Source organism: Lepus europaeus, chromosome 9 (genome assembly GCF_033115175.1).
Source record: "Lepus europaeus isolate LE1 chromosome 9, mLepTim1.pri, whole genome shotgun sequence".
NCBI classification, from domain to species: domain Eukaryota; kingdom Metazoa; phylum Chordata; class Mammalia; order Lagomorpha; family Leporidae; genus Lepus; species Lepus europaeus.
The window spans coordinates 57051585-57074495 of NC_084835.1; the positions used below are offsets into that span (position 1 = coordinate 57051585).

General features: G+C 44.0%; 1 long non-coding RNA gene across 2 annotated transcripts in view; it reads left to right on the plus strand.

Moving 5' to 3' along the window:
- LOC133766548 (uncharacterized) overlaps positions 1-22911 on the plus strand; it is a 52287-nt gene that overhangs the window by 24161 nt on the left and 5215 nt on the right. Inside the window, exon 4 of one of the 2 annotated variants that reach the window (XR_009866720.1) lies at positions 6724-6864. The exons of the other annotated variant lie outside the window; for it this stretch is intronic. This is a non-coding gene — a long non-coding RNA (uncharacterized LOC133766548). Of the gene's footprint in view, positions 1-6723; positions 6865-22911 lie in introns of those variants that run through there. 2 annotated transcript variants of the gene reach the window in all.

Genomic DNA, 22911 nt, shown 5'->3' on the forward strand with positions numbered 1-22911 from the left:
GGACAGAATCCGGTGCCCTGACCGGGACTAGAACCTGGTGTGCCGGCACCGCAAGGTGGAGGATTAGCCTATTGAGCTGCGGCGCTGGCCAGATCTCTCTCTCTATCTCTACGTCACTCTGTAACTCTGTCTTTCAAATAAACGTAATAAATCTTTCAAAAAAAGATCTCAAATACATTAAATATTTCTAAAACTAGAGAACATTATGTTAAGTGAAGTAAACCAAAGAGAGACAAATACTTCATAATCTCAGTCATATGTGGAATCTAAGACAAATTTAATCACATGTAAAAAATGCAAGGAAGTAATTTTGCACTTAAAGTATTCCAAGTCATGTGGAGTTAAATGCTAAGTTACAGTTTGACAGCAAGGAGACAATGATCCTGGAGCAAAGCTATGTTTTGTGATTCTTGTGTAAAAATACCAAAGTGAGGGCCTGCGCTGTGGCATAGCCAGTAAACCCACTGCCTGCAGTGCCAGCATCCCATATGGGCGTTGATTCAAGTCTCGGCTGCTCCACTTCTGTTTCAGCTCTCTTCTGATGGCCTGGAAAGCAGTGGAAGATGGCCCAAGTCCTTGGGCCCCTGCATTCATGTGGGAGACCTGTAGGAAGCTCCAGCTCTTGGCTTCAGATTGTCCCAGCTCTGCCCATTGCGGCCATCTGGGCAGTGAAGCAGCCGATGGAAGACTTTTCTCTCTCTCTCCCCTTTTCTCTCCCCCTCCCTTCTTCCTTCTCTCCCTCTCTCCCTCTCTCTCTCCCTTTCTCCATTTCTCTGTCTTTCCCTCTCTCCCTCTTTCCTCTCTCTCTCAATTAAATAAATACATCTTTTTGAAAAATACACAAATGAAACACATCATCTCTCATTTTTGGAGAAAGCTCCCAAGTGAAAAATGTTCAGGACAGCACTCAAATGTTCACTTCTTACTCTGCTAAAATGTCAATATGGATCAGAGCCATCAGACAAACCTCTGTGAGAAGGGCCCTGGCTCCCTGGGCTAGGTTCCTGCACAACGGTGGAGCAGATTGTCTTGTCAGTCCTGAAGTCCATCTTCCCACTTAGAAAACATCAGAATGGAAGGTACAGAAGCTGACTGGGGTCTGGCTCATGGCCTGTTCTCATCTATGAGGAGTCCCTGGTCTCTTGACCTCCATTTCCCCTGTCCCTATGAGGCTATTGGATTTATATCATGGCTCTCCCATGTCAAAGCAGAGAGCTGGATCAGAAGTAGAGCAGCTGGGACTCGAACTGGTCCACATATAGGTTGCTGGTACTGCAGGAGGCAGCTTTACCCATCATGCCACAGCACTGGCCCCATGTGGACCTTCTTGTTCTGGGAATTTGGTGCTGCTTCTTACACTGAGTCTGCTGGGAATACAAAGATGAGGAGGTTACAGTCGTCTTCTACATGCACAGACTCTACTGTGGGCATTGGGCCAGGGTGGCATAGGGTAGTGGCAAGTACCCAACACACGCTAAAGGGGACTTGTCTAGGTGGAAGGAACAGCCCAGTCTCCCTGCCCTTTTCTGAGTTCCTCAGGAACACTCTAGAAAATTCTAGTACAATGTTATGGGGCCTGCATCACTAAATAAGGACTTTGCTTTTTCACCAATTCCTCTTACACTGCAGGTGGGAATACTATAGACTCTCAGGTAAGTATGAACCTTTTCTCTTGGTAGTGATGCTACAGTCTTCCACCTCCCCATGGGTGGGGCTCTTCAGGAGAATATCATTTGGGTTCACCCACACAAGTAAAGGCAGAGCCAGGCTCTCCCTGGAGTCTGCTTCTTGAGTAAATTAATGCAAGAACCAAAAAGGTGGAAGATTTTCAGCTTTTTCTTACCTTCTGTGAGGGTAAGATGAACTTCCATCAATTCATTCCTTTTATGATCAAGTTGGGGAGAGTTTCTGTTGCTAAAAAACAAAGCACCCTGGGACCAATACTGTGATGCAGCAGGTTAAGCCACAGCCTGCAGTGCCGGTATCTGGTATGGGCAACTGTTCGAGTCTTGCCTGCTTCACTTCTGAGGCAGCTCCCTGCTGGAGAGCCTGGGAAAAGCAGGGTGGATGACCCAAGTGCTTGGGTACCTACAGCCACATGGGAGACCCAAATAAAGCTCTGGCTCCTGGCTTTGGCATGGCATAGCCTTAGCTGTTGTGGACTATTTGGAGAGTGAACCAGAGGATGGAGTCAGTCTGTCTGTCTGTCTGTCTGTCTCTCTCTCTCTGTGTGTGTGTGTGTGTATCTCTTTCTCTCCATTTGTAAGTCTACCTTACAAATAAACAACAACAAAGCACCTTGATAAGCATAGCCTAACATGGCTGCATCTGCAATCCTAGGGATGGTTCCCTTGTGGAAAAACAGCATGTACCTTAGTGGATGCTGACATCTGCTTCCAGGTATGGTAGAATGGCTTCCATGAGATGGACCATCTTCACCCCAAGAAGTGAACACTAAAGAAAATTTCAAAGGTATATGTTTGAAATTAGGAGAGAATAATCAAGGCATCTAAGATTTAAGGCTGCAAACCTCAATGTCAAGAAAAGTGCTCCACAATGGGCACCTGGAGTGGTAGTGGTGCTGTCATAGTAGGGTTATGGTGGTCGCTAAGTTTGAGCAATGAGCTTCCAGGATGTCAAGCAGAGTTTGAGGCTGAGAGATTTGCAGTGAGGATACAAAAGTTGGAATTTAAGGCATCCAAGGCAGTAAGGAATAAAGTCCTGGGGCATTGGTATGGACGGTCTCTGAGGTACATCTCCAATATTGGCAGAGGCCAGTCAGAGAAAGGGCGGGGGACTGGGCAAGAATGGTGTGAGGTGGAGGAGTGGGGTGTATGAGGTGCATTAAGTATAGTCTGAGATATTTACCAAAATCCTGGAGGATTGGAGACCTATAGAGAAGGGAGTAAGACTCTGGGTACCTGGAGTGGTAGTGGTGATGTCATAGGAGGGTTGAGCCTCGGGGTTGCAGAGTAGAAGCAGCATGAGATATACAGTCTGATCTTCTGGACCCTCTGCCTACACCTGTCATTTGTCCACCACTATCGTCTTCCAAGCCAGATTATGAGAATCAAAGTCTAGTGAGGAGATAAAGATTTCTGGTACAACAACAGGGAGATCCTATGTCAGAGGACTTGATGACTCTCTGACAAGCTGGCATGTCCAGAGGACATCTAAGAAAGAGTTGTTACAGCACAAGGCAAAGTAGTTGCAGCTGCTGTGATCAAACTCATACATGATACAAGCGTTTCCCAGAGGAAGTGGGGTGGACAAAGAAAACCAAAAACATTTGTTGTCACTGAAGCTGGTAGTGTATCCTTAGGAGAGTTTGGACACAAAAGCTGCTGGGACTTGGAGATGCTTTGCTGTCTGGTGGAGCACTGCCTTTCTCCACTTACCACATCCCCCATCACTGTCTCTTGGGAATTCTTGGAACCTAAAACTCTGTGCCCTTTTCCCCTGGCCTCTTCATACCTGCCTAGGGGTCCAGCAGACTCTGAAGGACTCCAAGTGTTCAGTGCTTCCAAGCCCGGGAAGACAGAGGCCTTCTCAGCCAGTGATTAGGACACCAGTCCAGGAAGGACCTTTCCTGGCTGAGATGGGGGAGGAAGCCAGGGGAAAGGCTGCGGATGAAGAGGGGAGCAGACAAGGGGGAGGGCAGAGGAAGACCTTGGGGTGTGGGGCAGGGAAGGGCTGTGAACTTTTGTGCCCATCCACTTTACACCTACAAGCAAGGAAGCAGTTCTGAAATCCCACCCAAACAGCACAATCCTAGATTTTATGTTAAAGTAAGCTTTGTATGTTTCTCTTTTCACCAGTTTGACTTTTAAGTTTTATTCTTTTAATCCAGCTTCCAGCCTGCAAAGGCAGAGGTATTCTGAGAGAGGCCTTAAGAAAAGGAACTTGAGAGCTGGGGACAGTTGTGAAGCAACATTTGGCCTCAAAGCCTTGAATTCATGATCAATTCTGTGTCTTTTCATGATGTGGTTTTGAGATCATCTTGGTTCTTTCTTTTCTTACCAAAGCCAACAGTGCTGCAATGGTGTAGGCCCCAAGTATTCCCGTAGCTAAGGATCATCTCCACCTGGACCCCATGCTGGAGGATGGCCCAGGGGCAGGAGGTGGAGGGTGAGGTGATTAATGCCTCCCAGGGATCTCATGGGAAGAACTGACAGTGTCCTCCAGCCAGAGACCACCAGGAACATGTAGATCTGAGCACACTGAGTCTCCTGCTAGATACAGGAGGACAAATACACCATGGGTAGCAGCACGGGTCTCAGTAAGAGGGTGTTAGAAAGAACCTCATATATGATTGTGTTTTTCCTGGGTTATTTAGGGTTGAGTCTAAGGAAACAATAGTCTTCTTATTGGGTTAAGTGTTGTCAGTAATCAGAGGAAAATTCTGAGATTGCAGATCTAAATAAATGTGATATAAAGAATGGCAGATTATAGAGGAATAAATCTGTTATTGGTATAGATACAAAAGCCAAGGATGAAAAGAGAGAAAAGGAAGGAAGGAAGGGAGGGAGGGAAAGAGGAAGGAAAGAAGCAGTTACCCACTTAGCAAGGAAAGGGTTGTTTGATATTTTGCAAGTTTCATGTGACCTTATCTGTGGGAAATTCTCTGTGTTACAAAACATGACTTAGCCATGAGCATTTGTTCAATTTGTAATCATCCTTATAACTTCTTATCATGAAGTGAGGTCAATTTCTAGATGTCAGAGGCATTCTTTTTCTTCCTCAGAGGGAAATTATAAAAACAAAGTTCATTTGATACAATCTCCACACTTTACAGTTGAGGTAACTACAGCCCACAGAAGTCATGCAAATGTTCAACCATGCAGAGCTGGATTTAGGTTTCAATTGTGTACATCATGTATCCGTAACACTGCCACATTCCAGGCATGGTCTCTAGTATACCTCCATGTGCATTATGCCATTGAATGCTCAGATACCTGAGAGACAGGTGTTATGAGGACAATGGAACGGACTTCCTACTTCACCTCTGTTACTTAGCTAAAACTTGACAGAGCTGGGAATTTTTTAAAAAAATTTTTTTACAGGCAGAGTTATACAGAGAGAGAGAGAGAGAGAGACAGAGAGAAAGGTCTTCCTTCCATTAGTTCACCCCCCAATGGCCGCTACAGCCGGAACTGCGCCATTCCGAAGCCAGGAACCAGGTGCTTCCTCCTGGTCTCCCATGCAGGTGCAGGAGCCCAAACACTTGGGCCATCCTCTACTGCCCTCCCGGGACACAGCGGAGAGCTGGACTGGAAGAGGAGCAGCCAGGATTAGAACTGCCACCCATATGAGATGCCAGCGCTGTAGGCGGAGGATTAACCAAGTGAGCCGTGTCGCCGGCCCCAAGCTGGGAATTTTTAAAAAGATTTATTTATTATTATTTATTTATTTATTTGAAAGGGAGGGGGGAGAGAGAGAGTTTTCTTATGTATTCTTAGATATCTTTAATTTTTCGATGCTCTTGAAATGGATGCTTTTATCCAGTATAATTCTTCCTTAGTTCTTGGTGGTATTTAGTTCTTGGTCATTAAAGTTCAAGTATTTGTCCTGGCGATAGTGATGGTTCTGACTAGTTCCAAGGACTTTCAGTTGATTGTCTTGGATTTTCTATGTGGACAAACATATGTATAATTTAGAATTCGCTATTTAATTTATAATATTAATTCTTATTTTTCTTGTTTTATTTAATTGGCTGGGGACACTAGTAACATATAAAGAACAGCCCAGAAACAGACATCCTTGTCTTCTTCCAATTTTTAGAGCAAATTTTTGCCGTTTCAAAACTGAGGACGTGTAGTCCATTTTTTTTCTTATCAGAATAGCAAGGTTCTTCTAGACTTTCAGTTTTCTAAGACATTATTTTAAACTTATGAATATTTTAAAATTTTATTTAATGTTTTGTGTGGATCCATTGAGATAATTAAACGGCTTTGTGCTTTAACAAATCATTTGGTGAGTTACCTTAATAGACATGATAATGACTTGAACTTCATGTAGTAATCCTTTCATTCAATGAATTAATTTATTTTGCTAATAGTTTATGTTATGGAAAACAATGCATGAATTTCAAAAATTTTGACACCAAAATATTGGTGCAAAAGTAAGTTCTTTCTAAATTTAATTTTTCCATGAATTTTTTCTGCTATGCTTGTCTGGCCAGCAAACCATAACCTTCATAGCAATGCAACAGTGAGTTCCACGTTTTTGCAACTTGAAAATATAAGTGCCAAGGGACTGATATAAAGATGTAACTTGTAGCATGCTCTGTCTTTTCTTTCTGCCACTAAAAAAAATTCTCAAAAATGCATATCATAAAAATGCCTAGATTTCAATTTTTTGCACAAAATAAATAGGCTTTTAAATTCAGTTTTCCAACAAAAATTTTTAAGTACTTTTGTATATTTAGAAATGTGGAGCAATTTTTTGCTATCATTTGTTTGCCCGGAAGCTGTTAGAAATTAACTCCCTTGTTTTTCCTCTCCTCCATTTTCTGGTCCTTGTAATTAAATTTAGGACATGTCACAATGTTTCTCTTTGTCAACTAGAAAAGGTCAAAGCAAAACAAGAGTATTTATTAAGGGAGTAGTGAATCAAAACCCAAATGTTAGCAACAAAAGCATTGTGGTTTTTTTTTAGTAACACATGAGGGCGCTGTTGGCTAAAAAAAGGATTTATTTTTATTTATTTATTTATTTTTTTTAGTTTAATGGAGTATTTTCCAGCCTTCTCAACTTCTCTAACTCCAGGAGTGCCATCTCAGGACGGTGTTTATATTTTGGAGAGTTTTTATTGCCCTTCCCACCCATCATTTTGAAATACAATCTGAAAGAAAAACAACTCAGATACAGGCAAGTTATGTTGGTGAAACTTCATTTGTTGTCTTCACTTCCCGAGTAAATACAAATCCACAGGTTAATTAAACAACAAAGAATTGTGCATGTAATTCAGGGCCATTTGCTGAACATTTTGTCTATATGTACAGGGACATTTTATTCATTATATGAATTGTCTACTTAGAAATAGGTCCAAGGAAGTGACAATTTTGTTTCTTTCACTTGAGATTTGTACAAGACTTAAGAAGTGAGCAGTGGTGGCAAACTGATTTTACATGATGCAGGCCTCAGGGAACTATTTCTATAGGATGGGGTCTCAGTCCTGGGCCATGGGAACTGTGAAAATTTCTCTCTCCCAGAGTCTGGGCTGGGTATTTTATTTGGAGGGGGAACACTTAGGACCACCCAGGGAAACAAGACAGAAGTTGGACTAGAGAAGAAGGTGGGACCCACACTCCCTAGTGGACCTGGCCTGATGCTTGGTCCCCAGTGTGTTGCAGAGCTTCTCCCATTCTGGAGAGTCTGGCTCTGGATTCTCAGCTGGAAGTGGCTGTGTGGGCTGCTGGGGTTAAGGATCCTGAGGTCTCAGAAGGGTTTTTGGCAGAAAGATGCCGCCTAAGTATGGAGTGCCCATGTCCTTGGTCAGGTTTTGGAACCTTCTCTCAGGCTCTTCTGCACACTTCCTTCTAAAACCCAGATGTGGCTGAGTCTGCATAGTTTGAAGCCTCCACCTTTTGTACCTGATCATCCTTGAAATCTAGTCATGTTCCTCATCCTCCACCCGAGAATGTCCCTGGTGGTGTCTGGTACCCCTGGCTTCCTTTCAACAAGAATCCTGTTTAGTTGGGTTAGCCAGAATCTCCCTCACCACTGCTGCTCCCTCTTAGTCATTTTCCATCCTTTGACCCCTCCCTGCTCCTGGTCTATAAGCTCCCAGCTGCCTTGGCTGTATTCAGAATAGAGCCCAGTCTTCCACCCCAACTGCAAGACTCCATTGTAGTGGTACCTGTACCTATGGTGATAGTCCTGAGTGAAGTTGTACTGTGCTTTAACAAGTCTTAACAAATCATTGAAAATTTTTTTTTCTTTAACACTGCCCCCAGGAGACCAGACAAGATCTTGGTGTGAGGCCATGGAAGGGTGATCAGGAGTGCAAGGTGGGCTCCCCAGTCCCGTTCTCTTCCCTGTCCTGCACTGAGCTTTTGCAACAGGCTCTGAAACATTATTTTCCTCTATGTCTTTGGATTTGTTTTTATTCATTCCAGTTTGAAATTTTATATTGCTGTAGTCATTATTTAAAAGTAAATAAAAGAGAAGACAAATAGCCCTCTTATAATTTGCTGTCAGGTTTTTGCAGGAAGCATTTTGATTTTTCAGTCTTGAGACATTTGCTTCCAAAATTTGCTTCCTTTGCTATACTTTTTTTGTGTTTATAAATTTCTAACTTTTTAAATTTCTCATTGACATTTTGAACTGTTCAGTTCTTTTCACTTTTCTTAGGTACTAAATAGTATGGACTTTCTATATGGAATGATGTTAGCTTTAACTGATAGATTGCTATGGGCAGGTTTTTTAAATTGTCAGTTTTTTTCTAAATGCTGTGCAGTTTGGTTTTGGTGGCTGCTTTGACCCAAAGATTATTTAGGCAATTTCTGAATTTTTAAAGCAGTGGTTGATTTCATTTTAAATTTATTTATGCTTTTGCTTGCTTCTCATCTTCCTGAAATTCAGTTATGGGGAAATAATTTCCATTTCAGTATTTTATTTTTAAAAAATTGTGGTTCTTGTATTGTGGTCCAAGATGGAGAATTTAGATGAATGTTGTATGCTCATTTGATGTTCAATATTGTAAACCTTTCAGATTATCTGCCTCTGAATTCTGGGTCTGCAGGTGTTTTAAACTGACCCTGTGAAAGCATATGCTGAATCTGGAGAGCACTTTATGTGACTCTATGGGGACAGCAAGTGATGGCTTTTTCTCATTCTCATCATTCAGGTGCTCATTCCCTTATCATCTTCACAAACATGTGTGGAGCTTGGAGCCCCTTCCAGGCCCTGCCATGGGTGCTGGAGACACTGAGTCATAGGACAAGACACGGAGTCTTCCCATTCGGGCAGTGGGAAGAGGAGTCTCTAGGCTGAGGGACTGGTGTTCCACACATGGAGTGAGTGGGCCTTCTGGGCAGCGGAGGAGTTTGAAAGGAAGATGGGGGAGCCAAAAGCAGCAGCCGGTGTGTGAGTTCGTTGTGACTTCAGACTCGCCTATCTGACCTCCCTGGGCACAGTTGTCATGGGCTGCCACACACAGCTTTGGCTCTGGATGGAATGCAGTTCAGAGTTCCTGTGGTTTGGAGGTGCCGAATGGCGATGGTGTTTGCAGGGGTCTCTGTGTTGAGTGGGGCCACTCTGGAGGACCTTTGTCATCCTAATAGGATGTGTTCTGTGGGGAAACCCTGAAGGTGCTAGAGACTGCAGGAGTTTCTGATCCCATGGTGCCAGGTGTAACTGTCCCTAGGTGTCTGTGGAGATGTTGGAGGGTGCTTTGGGGGTTCAGATGTTTCCTTTTAGGAAAAAAGTCTTCAGGCAGTAAAGATTGGCTTATTCTACAGGGAGACAAAGAACATTCCAGCAGCACTTCAGCACAGTTCTGCCCAACAACTCCTGGTAATTTTCATCCTGTGTTGACAGAAGATGAAAACCCAGAGATGGCTGGTGACCCAGATATGCCCAACTCTGAGACTCAGAGAACTGTATGCATTCTAATGAAATAATGGTGCAAAGAAAACCACTGATTTCTGATATCCAGCACTGCAAGACACACCCAGATTCTAGAAGAATAAACTGATCAAAACATAAAAAGGTGATGGGATAGCCTAGTTACGACTCTTTGGGCAACTGAACACAGCCTTGGAATATCTGTAGCAATCTCCAGGGATGTATGGCATCAGGTCACATGTCTGCTGCTTTAAGATCCAAGAGTGGTCAGCTTCCAGGCAGAAGAGCAGAGGGGAGATGATGTGGAACCAGGGCATAGAGGACAGGTGATGCCTAGCAAAGAGATCTAGGAGGTTGCCGCACAGTCCAGTGACCACCGAATGCTCATGACAGGTAGAGGGACAGGTGTTTGTCCCAGCAATAGAGATGCTAGTGGGTTTGCCTGCACCCTATGCAGGAGTGCCTGGGTTAAAGTGCTGGCTCCAATCCAGATACTAGCTTCCTGCTAATGTGTATCCTAGGAGGCAGCAGGTGATGGCTCAGGTAGTTCAGTCCCTGCTACTCAGATGGGAGACCTGGATTGAGTTCTTAGCTTTATTCTAGCCAAGCTCCAGCCATTGTGGGCATTCGTGGAGTAAACTAGTAGATGAAAGATTCCTGTCTCCCACATACACTTTCAAAGAAAGTAAGACGCAGACACCAGCAGCAGGGTGGGAGTTTGGGGAGGGAGGCACAGCTGGAATGGGCCAATATAATCATTCCTTGCCCATGTGGCCCCTTTCCCCACTCCCCAATCTCAGGATCCTACCAATGACCTCATTCTCGAGGTCAGCAGTCACTCCTCACTCACATCCCATAAACTGATTGGACTCATTTCTGTTCCGTTTAATGATGTGGAAGAAGATGGTTTTGTTAATATGAGATGTCACCTTGGAGCTTACTGATCCTAACCACTGTAAAAAGTGCTAGTTCTTTACAGATGTTGGTTGCAAATCAAACACTAGTTTCATCAGCTCCATGACATTCTCTACCCCACAGCAATCAATGCCCCAGATGGTGTGGCAGTGCCGTTGGGGTGCAGATACGTGGGACCTCCAGGGTGGCTGATGTCAAGACTGCGTAGCTATGAGGTAGCATTACTGGTCAGAGGGAATGGGGATGGGCCCCTGGGGCTTAAAATGAGACTGTTTTGTCCACCAAAGGCATCACTTAGCAATCCCAATTCAGCACAGTCGTAATTATTATACTCCTGCAGACAAGTGTTTATTCAATGCTGCATTAGTTGGAAATTACACAAATCCCAAAGTATTATTAGGTTCAAAATAGTAACAGGGAAAGAACCATTCTAAGGAGTTGTTTTGTTTTTACTGAGTCCTCGAATCATTCACATTCTAGATAATGTGTTTATTTTAAAACTCTCCTCTAAGATCTATAATTGGGTCTGAACTAACAAATAATAAATAGTATAATTTTAACTGTAGACTGCTTTGAAAAGAGAACTTAATGTCTTCATTAGTTTTGTCTAGTTAGTGTTAGAATGCATATTTGTATACAAAGAAACATTAACTTCTGAGACCTGAACCTAAATTGCATTTTCCTGTGTTTAACAAGCTGAATTACTTCCTAACATCCACAAAAATGGAAGTCTTTCTTGAGAAAAACTTATGAGAGCAGCTCTTGGCATAAACAAGCTTAGTAACTGTAAATCTCTTAGGAGTGTTTCACAGGGCCGGTGCCGTGGCATAGTGGGTTAAGGACAGTGTCTGCAATGCTAGCATCCTATGTGGGTGCTGGTTTCAGTCCTGGCAGCTCCACTTCTGTTCCAGCTCCCTGCTAATGTTCCTGTGAAAGCAGCAGAAGCTGGTCCAGGTCCGTGGGAATCTGCACCCATATGAGAGACCTAGAACTAGCTCCTAGCTTCTGGCTTCAGTGTGGCCCAGCTGTGGCTCTTGCAGCCATTTGGGGAGTGAATCAGCAGGTGCAAGATCTCTCTCTCTTTCCTCTCTTTTTCTCTGTAACTCTGAATTTCAAGTAAATGAATAAATCTTTAAAAAAGGAGTGTTTAATGACAAAGGCATAGTTATGGCTTACCAGCTTTTTCATGTGAGCTTAATACGTATTATGGTTTGCTTCTGAGTTCATGAGCTCAGTAAAACAATGGAAATCCCAGTTCAAAATTGTGTAAATTTCTGTGGCTCCTATAAGAAACCACCACAGGGGCAGGCATTTGGTGTGGCAGTGACGGCACTCTGTAGGATACCCACACCCTCTATCAGAAGGCAGGATTTGAGTCCTGGCTCTGCTCCTGTTCCAGCTTCCTGCTAATGTGTACCCTGGGAGGCAGCTATATTGGCTCAATAGTTGGTTCCATGTCACTCATGTGGGAGGTGTGGATAGAGTTCTGGCTTGTGGCTTTGGCCTGGCTCGGCCCTGGCTATTGTAGACTTTTGGGAAGTGAAACAGTGGATCTGAGTTCTCTCTTTGTCTCTGTCTCTATGCCTTTCAAATGAATAAAATAATATTTTTTTAGATGAAACTACCACAAACTGGGTCATTTCAAAAACAAGTTTTAGTTAATCTGAAGGCTGAAAGACCAAATTCAGTCACTGAGCTGAACTTAATCCAGGTATCAGCAGACTTGTGCTGCTTCTGGAACTCCATGGAGCACTCAATCTTGCCTCTTCCAGCGGTTGGGCTTTTGTGCCACTTCCTGGCTTGTGGTAGCATCACTCTGACCCCTACCTCTATCTTCCATGGCTTTCTTCTAGGCCAGTCTGAAGCAGGAGCCAAGAACTCCATCTTGATCTTCTATATGAGTGGCAGGGGTCCAAGTACTTGAGTCATCATCTGCTGTCTTCTGAGGTGTATTTGCAGGAAATTGAATTAGAAGTAGAGCTACAGGCACTCGAACCACACTCTGATTAACCCACTGTGTCACAGTGTTGACCCTGTGGCTCACTGGCATCTGCACACACATTTTATCAACTAAACACTCCAAACTTATTGTTGAGTTCCATTTTTCCATGAGTTTTCTTAAGTACTCTCAGTCACTGAACATGATTAAAACTAGTATTTTATCTCCATGTCTTGATTTATTCTTTTACTTATTATCCAGTTGGTATAGTTTGTAAAATATTGTGTAGTGTTAGATATGGATGAAATAATGTTTTCTCCACATTGATAAAAGTGTTACTTGAAGAATGTAGGTAGTAAACCTTTACTGCACACCCAAATCATTGCTCTGCAAGGATGAATTTGTAGCAAATGACCTGATATTTGGCCTTTAAAATTTTATGTATTTATTAGAGCTGCCATTTGCGGGTCCACTCTCTAAGAACTTAAAATGGCTAGGATTGGGTCATGCTAAAATCAGCTGTTGCTGATTTGCCTTGGAGATAGGCACTCAGTCCAAGTCTCCTATGTGTATGGCAGCAACTCAGTTACTTGAGACATCGTTGACACCTCCCAGGGTCTCCATTAGTAGGAAGCTTGAGTCAGGAGCCAGCCAGAGCCAGAGCTGCGGCCAGGACTCAAACCCGGCTTTGTGATGTGGAAAGGGGTTGTCCTAACCAGTGTCTCAGGCAACCAGGCCAACTGTCTGCCCTGGGAATTCACATTTCTGAGCACATTCTGGGTTCTGTGTCCCTGCCCTATCTTTTTATTGGGGTGGAATTATGGTCGCAAGTGCTGTACCAAGGCACTCTGTAGTATCTCAGATTGTTCACAGAATTGTTGCCCGATTTAGATCTTGTGTGAATGGATTTTTATTGCTCCAGTCAGAAACTCTCTTTAAAAAAGAGAATTTATTTTATTTATTTGAAAGTTTACAGTGAGAAGTAGAAACAGAGAAAGAGAGAGATCTTCTATCCTCTGGTTCACTTCCCAGATGATCTCAACATTTAGGGCTGGGCCATGCTGAAGCCAGGAGCCAGGAACTTCTTCCAGGTCTCCTACATGAGTGGCAGGGACCTAAGTACTTGGGCCATCTTCCACTGCTTTGCCCAGGCCACAAGCAGGGAGCTGGATTGGAAGTGAAACAGCCTGGACTTGAACCAGTGCTCATATGGTATGCTGACATCGCAGGTGGTAGCCTTATCTGCTACACCACAATGCTGGTGCATGCATACTTTTTTTTTTTTTTTTTTTTGACAGGCAGAATGGACAGTGAGAGAGAGAGACAGAGAGAAAGGTCTTCCTTTGCTGTTGGTTCACCCTCCAATGGCCGCCGCGGCTGGCGCACTGCGGCCAGCGCACCGCGCTGATCTGATGGCAGGAGCCAGGTGCTTCTCTTGGTCTCCCATGGGGTGCAGGGCCCAAGCACTTGGGCCATCCTCCACTGGACTCCCGGGCCACAGCAGAGAGCTGGCCTGGAAGAGGGGCAACCGGGACAGAATCCGGCGCCCGGACCGGGACTAGAACCCGGTGTGCTGGCGCCACAAGCGGAGGATTAGCCTATTGAGCCACAGCACCGGCCCATGCATGCTTTTAAAATAGCCTTCTCGGGGTCGGCACTGTGGCATAGTGGGTAAAGCCGCCGCCTGCAGTGCCGGTATCCCTTATGGGTGCAAGTTTGAGTCCTGGCTACTCCACTTCTGATCCAGATCTCTGCTATGGCTTGGGAAAGCAGTAGAAGATGGCCCAAATGCTTAGAATAGAGAAATGAGGGAGCAAGTCCTAGATCGCTTGCTGACAATAGCAATATCACATGAATACTTAGCAAACCGTTTCAACCATTAGATGCTTGGGCCCCTGCACCTGCATGGGAGACCTAGAAGAAACTTCTGGCTCTTGGCTTCAGATCGGCGCAGCTCTGGCCATTGCAGCCAATTGGGGAGTGATCCAGCAGATGGAAGACCTCTCTCTCTCTCTGCCTCTCCTTCTCTCTCTGTGTAACTCTTTCAAATAAATAAATAAATAAATAAAAGATCTTTTAAAATAAATAAATAAATAATAAATAAAATAGCATCCTCTTTCTATGCAGCAGCTGCCCTTTCTATGTTTTCTCTCAGTGCTTCCAGGCCCACTTTGACCATCTCAGAATCTCCTACTGGACTTACTGGACTGGATTATCTTTGGTTGAGCTTGATGCTGATGCAGTGGCCCAGATATATCTCGTACTGTTACTGTGCCATTGGGCTTCATGGCTGTCAAATCAGTTTGATTCTTCATTTAGGAATAACTTTCATCCTCTTTAAGTGGAGCCCCAAACCCCAAATCCCATTTAAGGATTTCTACTGTTTGAATATGATTTGGTTCCCCAAATCTTACAGGAGTTTAGAGCCCAAAGTCTTGTGTTAATGACACTAAGGAGAAAGTTAAGCCAATGACCGTGTTTAGAGTAGAGAGCTCTGGAAAGTGATCAGATGGAATTAGTCATTAGGGTAGAACTCCTGTGGTTTAATCCTGGTGGCTACACAGAGGCAGACGTAGACTCTTGATCTCCCTGTGTCTTGCTGTGTGATGGTTGTACCATCTCAGGACTCTGCTTATGGGAAAGTCACAGTCAGATGGGCTCCTGGACTTTGAACCTCCAGAACAGTGAGTCCAAATAGACCCGTTTATTTGTAAAGCTAGGCTGCCTCAATCATTTCCCCATGGATGTTGGTTTCCAATTATAAAGAAGGAGATGGAAATGACTGGTAAGGATTTTTTAGGCCCCAGAACTTGGGCTCTTCTCATGTAAAGAGGATTGATGGAAATCTTTACCAGCCCTTCTTTGTGGAGAAATACTTAGGGTATAGCATCATCACCAAGACTCAGTGGCAGCAAATGCTGAGCTTATACAGTCCCCAAAGCCAGGCTGTCTGCTTCAGGGGCTAATGGACATGGCACAGGTATGGCCCTGTGAAGAAAGGCATTTGAGTCCCAGCTCTGCCACCACCTGGCCATGGGACCTCAGCAGGTCACTTAATTTTTGGAAATTTTGGTTTGCTCCTCTGTAAATGGGATTCATAATGTTTCACATTGTGAGGCTGACATGAGATAATACTTAGGTGTTAAGCACATAGCCTGGGGCCTAGGACGTAGAAAGCATTGACAATGTCAATACCTGTTATGAGTGAAGTCTTTGTCTTTGTGTCCTTATGTTTCTCCAGGTGAAACTAAATTTCCCTGCAGTCCCCAGCACAGGTGCAAAGGGTAACCAAAGGAAAAAAACCATGACTGTAAATCTGTCACATTTTCTGTTGATGCAATACTTTAGATATTTAAATATTCATGTGTTTGGCAAAAGCATTAGGGCTAGAGTGATAAATCTGAAACATATAGATAGTTATCTGAGACATTAAAGGGAGACAGATGGTCTTTAGGGCATTGAGGATTGACCAAGTATGCATTAGTAATTCAGGCTGTTATATGTCATTAAGTTTGAAGCCATTTTTCTGTTCCTTCTCTATAAGTTGCAACACTAGGTATGCTGTATCGACAACAGCAAAGTGGAATACAGATCAATATGATTAGCTTTGAAGGGAACTGAAAGTACAGGGAAGGTATACCTTTAAAAATCTGATTTTTCTTATAACGGGAAATAGCTTTATTATTTTGGATATAGGTCAGCAGATAGTTTCTGGTTGTTAAAAAAAACATTTTCAAACTCATACAAGCCGTTTACTTTTGTGGGGAACAATTTTTGGAGTAGAGAGTAAAGACAAGACTTACTGAGTCTTTGTATTTCTACAAATCATTTAAGATACTTTCCTTCATTTTTTTCCTGCAGAAAATGTCTTCAGCTTATAAGTTTTCCTTTTCTTGGCTTTGGTGATATTGTATCTGTAATTTACTTTCTTTTTTAAAAATTATTTATTATTTATTTGAGAGAGTTACAGAGAGAGGGAAGTCTTCATCTGCTGGTTCACTCCCTAAATGGCTGCCATGGCTGGAACTGGGCCACTCCAAAACCAGGAGCCAGGAGCCAGGAATGTCATGCAGGTCTCCTGTGTGGGTGCAGGGGCATGAGCATTTGGGCCATCTTCCACTGCTTTCCCAGACCAGAAGTATAGAGCTGGATCAGAAGAAGAGCAGCTGGGACAGGAACCTGTGCCCACATGGGATTCGAGCAACACAGGCAGAGGCTTAACCTACTATGCCACAGTGCCGACCTCACGTGTAATTTGATTTCTAATTCTCTTCTTATTAACCCATTGTTATGTCAAACATTTGAAACTCGCTTTAGTGCTAATATTATTTTTTAAAGATTTATTTATTTATTTGAAAGAGTTTCACAGAGAGAGAAGGAGAGGCAGAGAGAGAGTATATGAGAGAGAAAAAGGTCTTCCATCCACTGGTTCACTCCCCAATTAGCCACAACAGCTAGAGCTGTGCTGATCCGAAGCCAGGAGCTAAGAGTTTCTTCCAGGTCTCCCACATGGGTGCAGGGGCCCAAGGACTTGAGCCATCCTCCACTGCCCTCCTGGGCCACAGCAGAGAGCTGGACTGGAAGAGGAGCACCCGGGACTAGAACCCGGTGCCCATATGGGATGCCGGCACCGCAGGCGGATGATTAACCAACTGAGCCACTGCACCAGCCCCAGTGTGTGTGTATTTGAGTGAGTTTATTTTCAGTTTGGTTACAAGGTACTGGTAAAATTTAATAGTAGATAAATATGTTGTATTGACTCAACTAAACCTAGGTGTGGTAGAAGGTGTTGTCTGAAGTTGCAAAAGTCTTTCCCATCCTACTGTCTCTACCAGAATTCTGCTAGCCCTCTGTCAAATGGTGGCCTCTACAGCTACTTTTTCTGAATCTGTGTGCTACTTTATGGCAGCCTCAGCTAATTGAGGATGGCAGAATTGAAGCCATGGGACTCGTGTGGCTGGTAGAAAATAAAGTGGAGGGGATGAAAAGCTTCTGCCCTGCCGTCCCTTGGGTTGCTCAGTTTTGTAACTCAGACACTGTTCTGATTGGAAGCCAAGCAGCTTCATAGAGGAGCCTTGGGGACATGCATTCCAGCCGACAGCCGGTGTCAGCCTCCAGGTAGCTGAACTAGTTCCGAATCTGCACCTTCGGATTATAGCAGGCCCAGGAACTGCCCTGACTGATGCCATCTGCTTCAGAACTGAGCCAGTCCTCGTGAGGCCACCGCGTGCGGCTTGTGAGCAGCATAGATACCTGCGGGGTTTACACCAGTGCGTAGACATGCTCGTTGCACAGTGTGACATGACAAGGCCATCGGGTTCAGCCTCTGGTTTTAAACACTTTCCTAGTGTTTTTTAAGAATCCCTTGGATACGTTAGTAGCCTGGATTAAAAACAGCCCCAATTGACTGGTAAAACTGTAGAATTTTATTCAGATTTTTACTATCACCTGTGGAAGAAGTAGATCAATATCTTGATAGTAAGAGCCCCTAGGATTTTCAGATAAGCAATTATCAATGTTTTGATTTCTAGAAAGAAGTTATTTTCACCTTTGAGACAGAAATTGAAACTGTGTGTGTGTGAGTTATTCAAGCTCTAAGCATCACAGTCATCTCGTGATACTGTTTTCTGCTAAAAGGCTCAAGGGCAAAAATAGCAACAACAACAAATAACAGCAATAAATAAACACAAATTGAAAGCTTTGCCCTGAAATCAGAGAGGTTTGCTTTACAAAGGAATGAAAAGGAAAGTCCAAGGAGAATTTGACTTGACTAATTTTATAGATAGATTGGTTTGTGATATTTTAGACAAATAGTAATACTTAGTTATGTCTCTAGTTTTTGATTTGTATCTCTAGTTATTTAAAACATACATTTATTTCACACTGACCTAGAAGAGGATTGTCTGTAAAACTATTCAAAATTTTCATAAATAGTACCCTGTTAAATTCTCATCCAGGCCTCTGTGGTCATACTAACATTATTCCATTTTTGTAGTTAAGGCAACTGAGGCCTATAGAAGTGAGGTAATTTGTTGAGAGTGCTATACTCAGTAGAAGGGCTGGAACCTGGGCTCACAGCCCACATTCATAATGGATCAGTTTCCTCTCCTGCCTTCTTAGCTTAAGAAACTCACTAAAATTTCAGCTAATTGCCCAATTCCTTAATTAACTGGATTTTTCCTCTCCACAAACATTTGAAAAGGAAAATAATAGGAAATAAACTTAATAATAGAGAGTTTTAATGCAAGTTAGTTCAGTTTTGGGGGCTGTCAACTGACACATGACCACACTGAGAGGCCCAGGAATGTCCAAGGTCAGCCCAGCCACAACAGAGGCCCACGATGATATAACTTGGACCAGGGATAATATAATGCAGACTAAGTTCAGAGACCAAAGACAATATAACCAGGACTCAGAGCAGGGCGGGGGATCCAAGGGCGCAGAATTCCCTGACAAAGCAATAGTCCATGAGCCCAATACATTTGTGATCCAGGAACCTAATGACTGACCTTTCCCAGAGGTCACAGTAAGCTGTAGGTCAGGAAGTCAGACAGATGAGCAGACAAGTAGCTCTGTTCCCATCTGACTCCTATCAGAGAACCACTTCAAACAGCCCAAGAAATATCACTGAGCACCTGTCCTGTGCAAGGCGCTGATTCAGAGTTCAGGTGTCAAAAGCACTGCAATAGGACCCCTTGTGTTTAGAATCTCCAGTCCAATGGTACAGACCACACACCACCCTTACCAGGCCACAGAAGGGAGCAGGTCCCTGAGAAGCTTGCTGCGGTGGACGCAGCAGAAGCAGTGTTGTCTGTGGCGCTTCTTCACCACCACACTTCAGAAATGCAAGGTGACTTCCTACATTTGATCTTATCCAAAAGGTCAAGAAGTGATGCCAGGTGACTTCCTGATTGGGGGGGGGGGTGCTTCCTCTGCCTCCCTTGCTCCCTCCACTGCAGAGTTCTTTTCCTACCCATCTGCCTGCAAAACTCACGACCTTTTTGCTCACTTTGTTGCTGACTCCTTGAGGAAGGCTCCTCCCCACTGCCTCAGTACTTAGCAGTTAATGCTCCATACCTCAGCTTGCCCTGCCCTGTGGGGCTGTGTATTGTGCCATCAGATAGTGGGGTCCTCAAGTGTGGTGCATCTGTTTTTCCCAGAGCCTGGCAGTTATTAAGTGCCCACATGGAACAGACCCTAAATCATGTGCTTTATGTAGGTAATTTGTAATTTATGTATTTCATAATTTCCTCACCTCACAAACAAGGAAAGTGAGGCTCTAAGACGTGTGTTGTAAGTGCTAAGAAAAAAAACTAAAGCAGGCTGATGAGACAGAACTGGGAGCTCTTTCTTACAAGGTGTTACTTATGTCTGGTCATCCTTTGCTTTGGATGCAGGACAAGGGCTACAAGAGCCTGGAGCTCAAACACTATGTTTTTCCATAGAATTACAGAAAAGTATGTTTGGCAAGAGGAGCAGCATAGATCATGTAGGTGACATGAGACTTCCTGGATTTGTGACCAGCCCAGGACTAGAGCTTTATCTGAAGTCAAAGAAAGGGTGAAGAAAATTTTATGTTTCAAATTAAGTGTACTGTAGGAGAATATTGTTTTTAAAGATTTTTTTTTGTTTGAGAGGCAGAGTGACAGAGAGGGGAAGAGAGAGAGAGAGAAAGAGAGAGAGGTGGAAGGAGAGGGAGGGGAGAGAGAGAGAGAGAGAGAGAGAGAGAGAGATATCTTTCATTTGCTGGTTCACTCCCCAAATGCCTGTAAAGGCTGGGGCTAGGCCCAGCAAAAGCCAGGAAGTAGGAACTCCATCCTGTTCTCCAATATGGGTGGCTGGGGCCCAAGTACTTGAGTCATCAGCATTGCTCTCCCAGGCACATTAGCAGGGAGTGGGATTAGAAGCTGGGACGCAAACCAGGACTCTCATATAGGATATGGGAGTTCCAAGCAGCAGCTTAACCTGCTGCATCACAATACCCACCCCTGTAGGAGAATATTTTTATGTCAAAGAAGTATTTTATAGGGAGGTTTTATGAGGTAATGAAAAATTCAGTATCTATAAAGTTTTCCAAGTTGGTGTCTCATTTACACCTTTGAAAGTCTAGAAGGCAAGAAGCTACTGGCTGCTGCAATGTGCAACAGGACCAGTAAGTTCCATGGCCACACACTCTCTTTCCACCCCCTTTGCTAACAAGTCAGTCTCTTGGTATGATGCAGTGTATGTGGGGCACTGTGTCAGATGGTGAAACCCTGTATGTGTTTGTTCTGAGGCTCTGTGGGCAGAGCAAAGGCTAAACATATTTGCATTAGTATTAATTGTAGTCATTAGAAATCAGTGGTCTATCCAGGATAGAAGGGCCCAGTGTAATCATCTTGTCACCATGTGTGCAATCAGTTTACATGAAGGGTGGCCCTATTTTAGAGGCTAAACATTGATCTCTATGCTGGCAGGTTGGGCAGTTGGCAGTGGCATGACTAGCTCAGCCCTGGAGAATGAGAGCTCATTCTGTTAGTCCTATGCATCATCTCCATTCCTCCCACCTCAGCTACTCTGTTCATGAGCTCACTGTGACACCAAAGGTGCCCTTTGACAGAAGCCGGCTAACTTCAGTAACTGAGACTCACTGGGGCTTCAGTGTTCTGTCAGTGGTGGATGTTGTCTGATGGTGTCCTCATGCTACACAAAGATCTTCACATTTGGACCCACTCCTCTATATTCATGCATTTGTCTCTCCTCTAGAATGCCTTGAACTTGATAATCCAGTCTTCCTCCATGATGGTGCCTAACCAACCAGCCAGGCCATTTACAACCAGCCATGAGTCAGTACATGTTCTGACCCTGATTTCCTCTCTTCCTACACTAAGCATATGATAAGGTAAAGCACTCAAATCTCTGTCCATGGGGAGGAGTTTTGAGTGGAGCTGTAACACAACAGCTGTCCAGTTTGGCTTTATCTGCATGCTAAGCCAAAGCATTTGTGAACAAAGTTTGCCCCTTGCCCTTCTCCGTGAGTTGATTGTATGGGAGACCCTCACCTCCAGGGAGTGGGGAGGTGTCAGCTGAGAGCTACACTGTAAATGCATTCCATATCCATCTCAGGTGAATGCAAGGAGCTTCTGGCTGTCACTTCTGACAAGGACAGGAAGAGTGCATTTGTCACATCTCTGGTAGCAAATCTGAAGCCATGCTGATCTCTAGGAAAAATACCACATTTTCATAGAAGCTGCAGTTGGGGACACTGCCCCCAGCAGAGATGCAAGAGTGTGCTGTCATCTGTTAGGATCTACCTGCTTATGTAGGTGCCAGCCTGGTGAAGGAACTGGGACTTGATGAAGACCATCACCTCTGCAGTCTCAAGGGTGCTGAACACAGTAACTTGGATTCATCCTGACGTGGTGTGTGTGTGTGTGTGTGTGTGTTGATATTAGGAGCTTCTATTTTGCCTTTCCACTTCTGCCACAGGCCAAAAGACTAAGGGAGGTGGTGTATATGCTATTGAGTCCTTCATCCTAACTATGCATTTGAGATCCAGTGAAATGACCAAGCACACAGTTGGGCTATTTTGAATTGGAAGTGGCCTAGGACTTCATTTATTGCCTGAGCTCACATCCTGGTTCTAACCAGGTGCTGGGAAGATGCTTTGTGTCTCTATGTTTCAAAACCCTCTCAGCCTTTGTGTCAGATTATCCTTGACATGTGCACATGATTCTCTTTCCCTGGTTCACACTTACAGAAGTAAATAGCAAGACCACTTTCAGAGGAAGGACTTGGGGAATCATGGCCGTGCACACACTTGATGGAATATTCTAGATATTCTTTCTCTTGGGGATAAAACCTCTCCTCCAATCACAGAGATCATGGTAGGGAAACTGGATCAAGTATGGGAACTGAACAAGGGGTTGTGAAATTTTATTAAAGCTGATACTCAGCCTCTTAATCATTCATCATCGATTTTTTAACTGTGTATGAGTAACACTCATGTTGGATGCCCATCCGTCTTCCCCAAAGCACACCAAGTTCTGTTAATTATCTCCATAGCTCTCTGTGGGCCAGGCCTCCTGGTTGCCATTCCACTCTTGCTACTCATTTTGGTCCCTGCACTCACCTTACTTCTCCCAGCCTGGTGCCAACACCTGGCATCCCCATCACTCTTGAGTTCTGGAACAGTGCATCCTTCCATCGCTCTGCCCACAGCCACCTCTGAGCTTCTTAGGGATGCTTGTGTCCCTCTCACCAGCACATTCCTGATTTCTGATAAGATCTCTTGGGACAAGGCGGGGGTAGTTCAGGGCCCTACAATAGCTGGATAACATCTGTAGTATGTCTACCTGGGAAGCCTCTTTATGGGTTCTTCTATTTTCCACTACAGCAGTTGTGACATTCCAACTTAACGTAGTGTGCTATTGTAGTAGAGAAAAATTCTCCTCTCTTTTCAATGAACCTTTTTCCTTTCCCAACTTATGTTCCATTAGTCCTGACCCA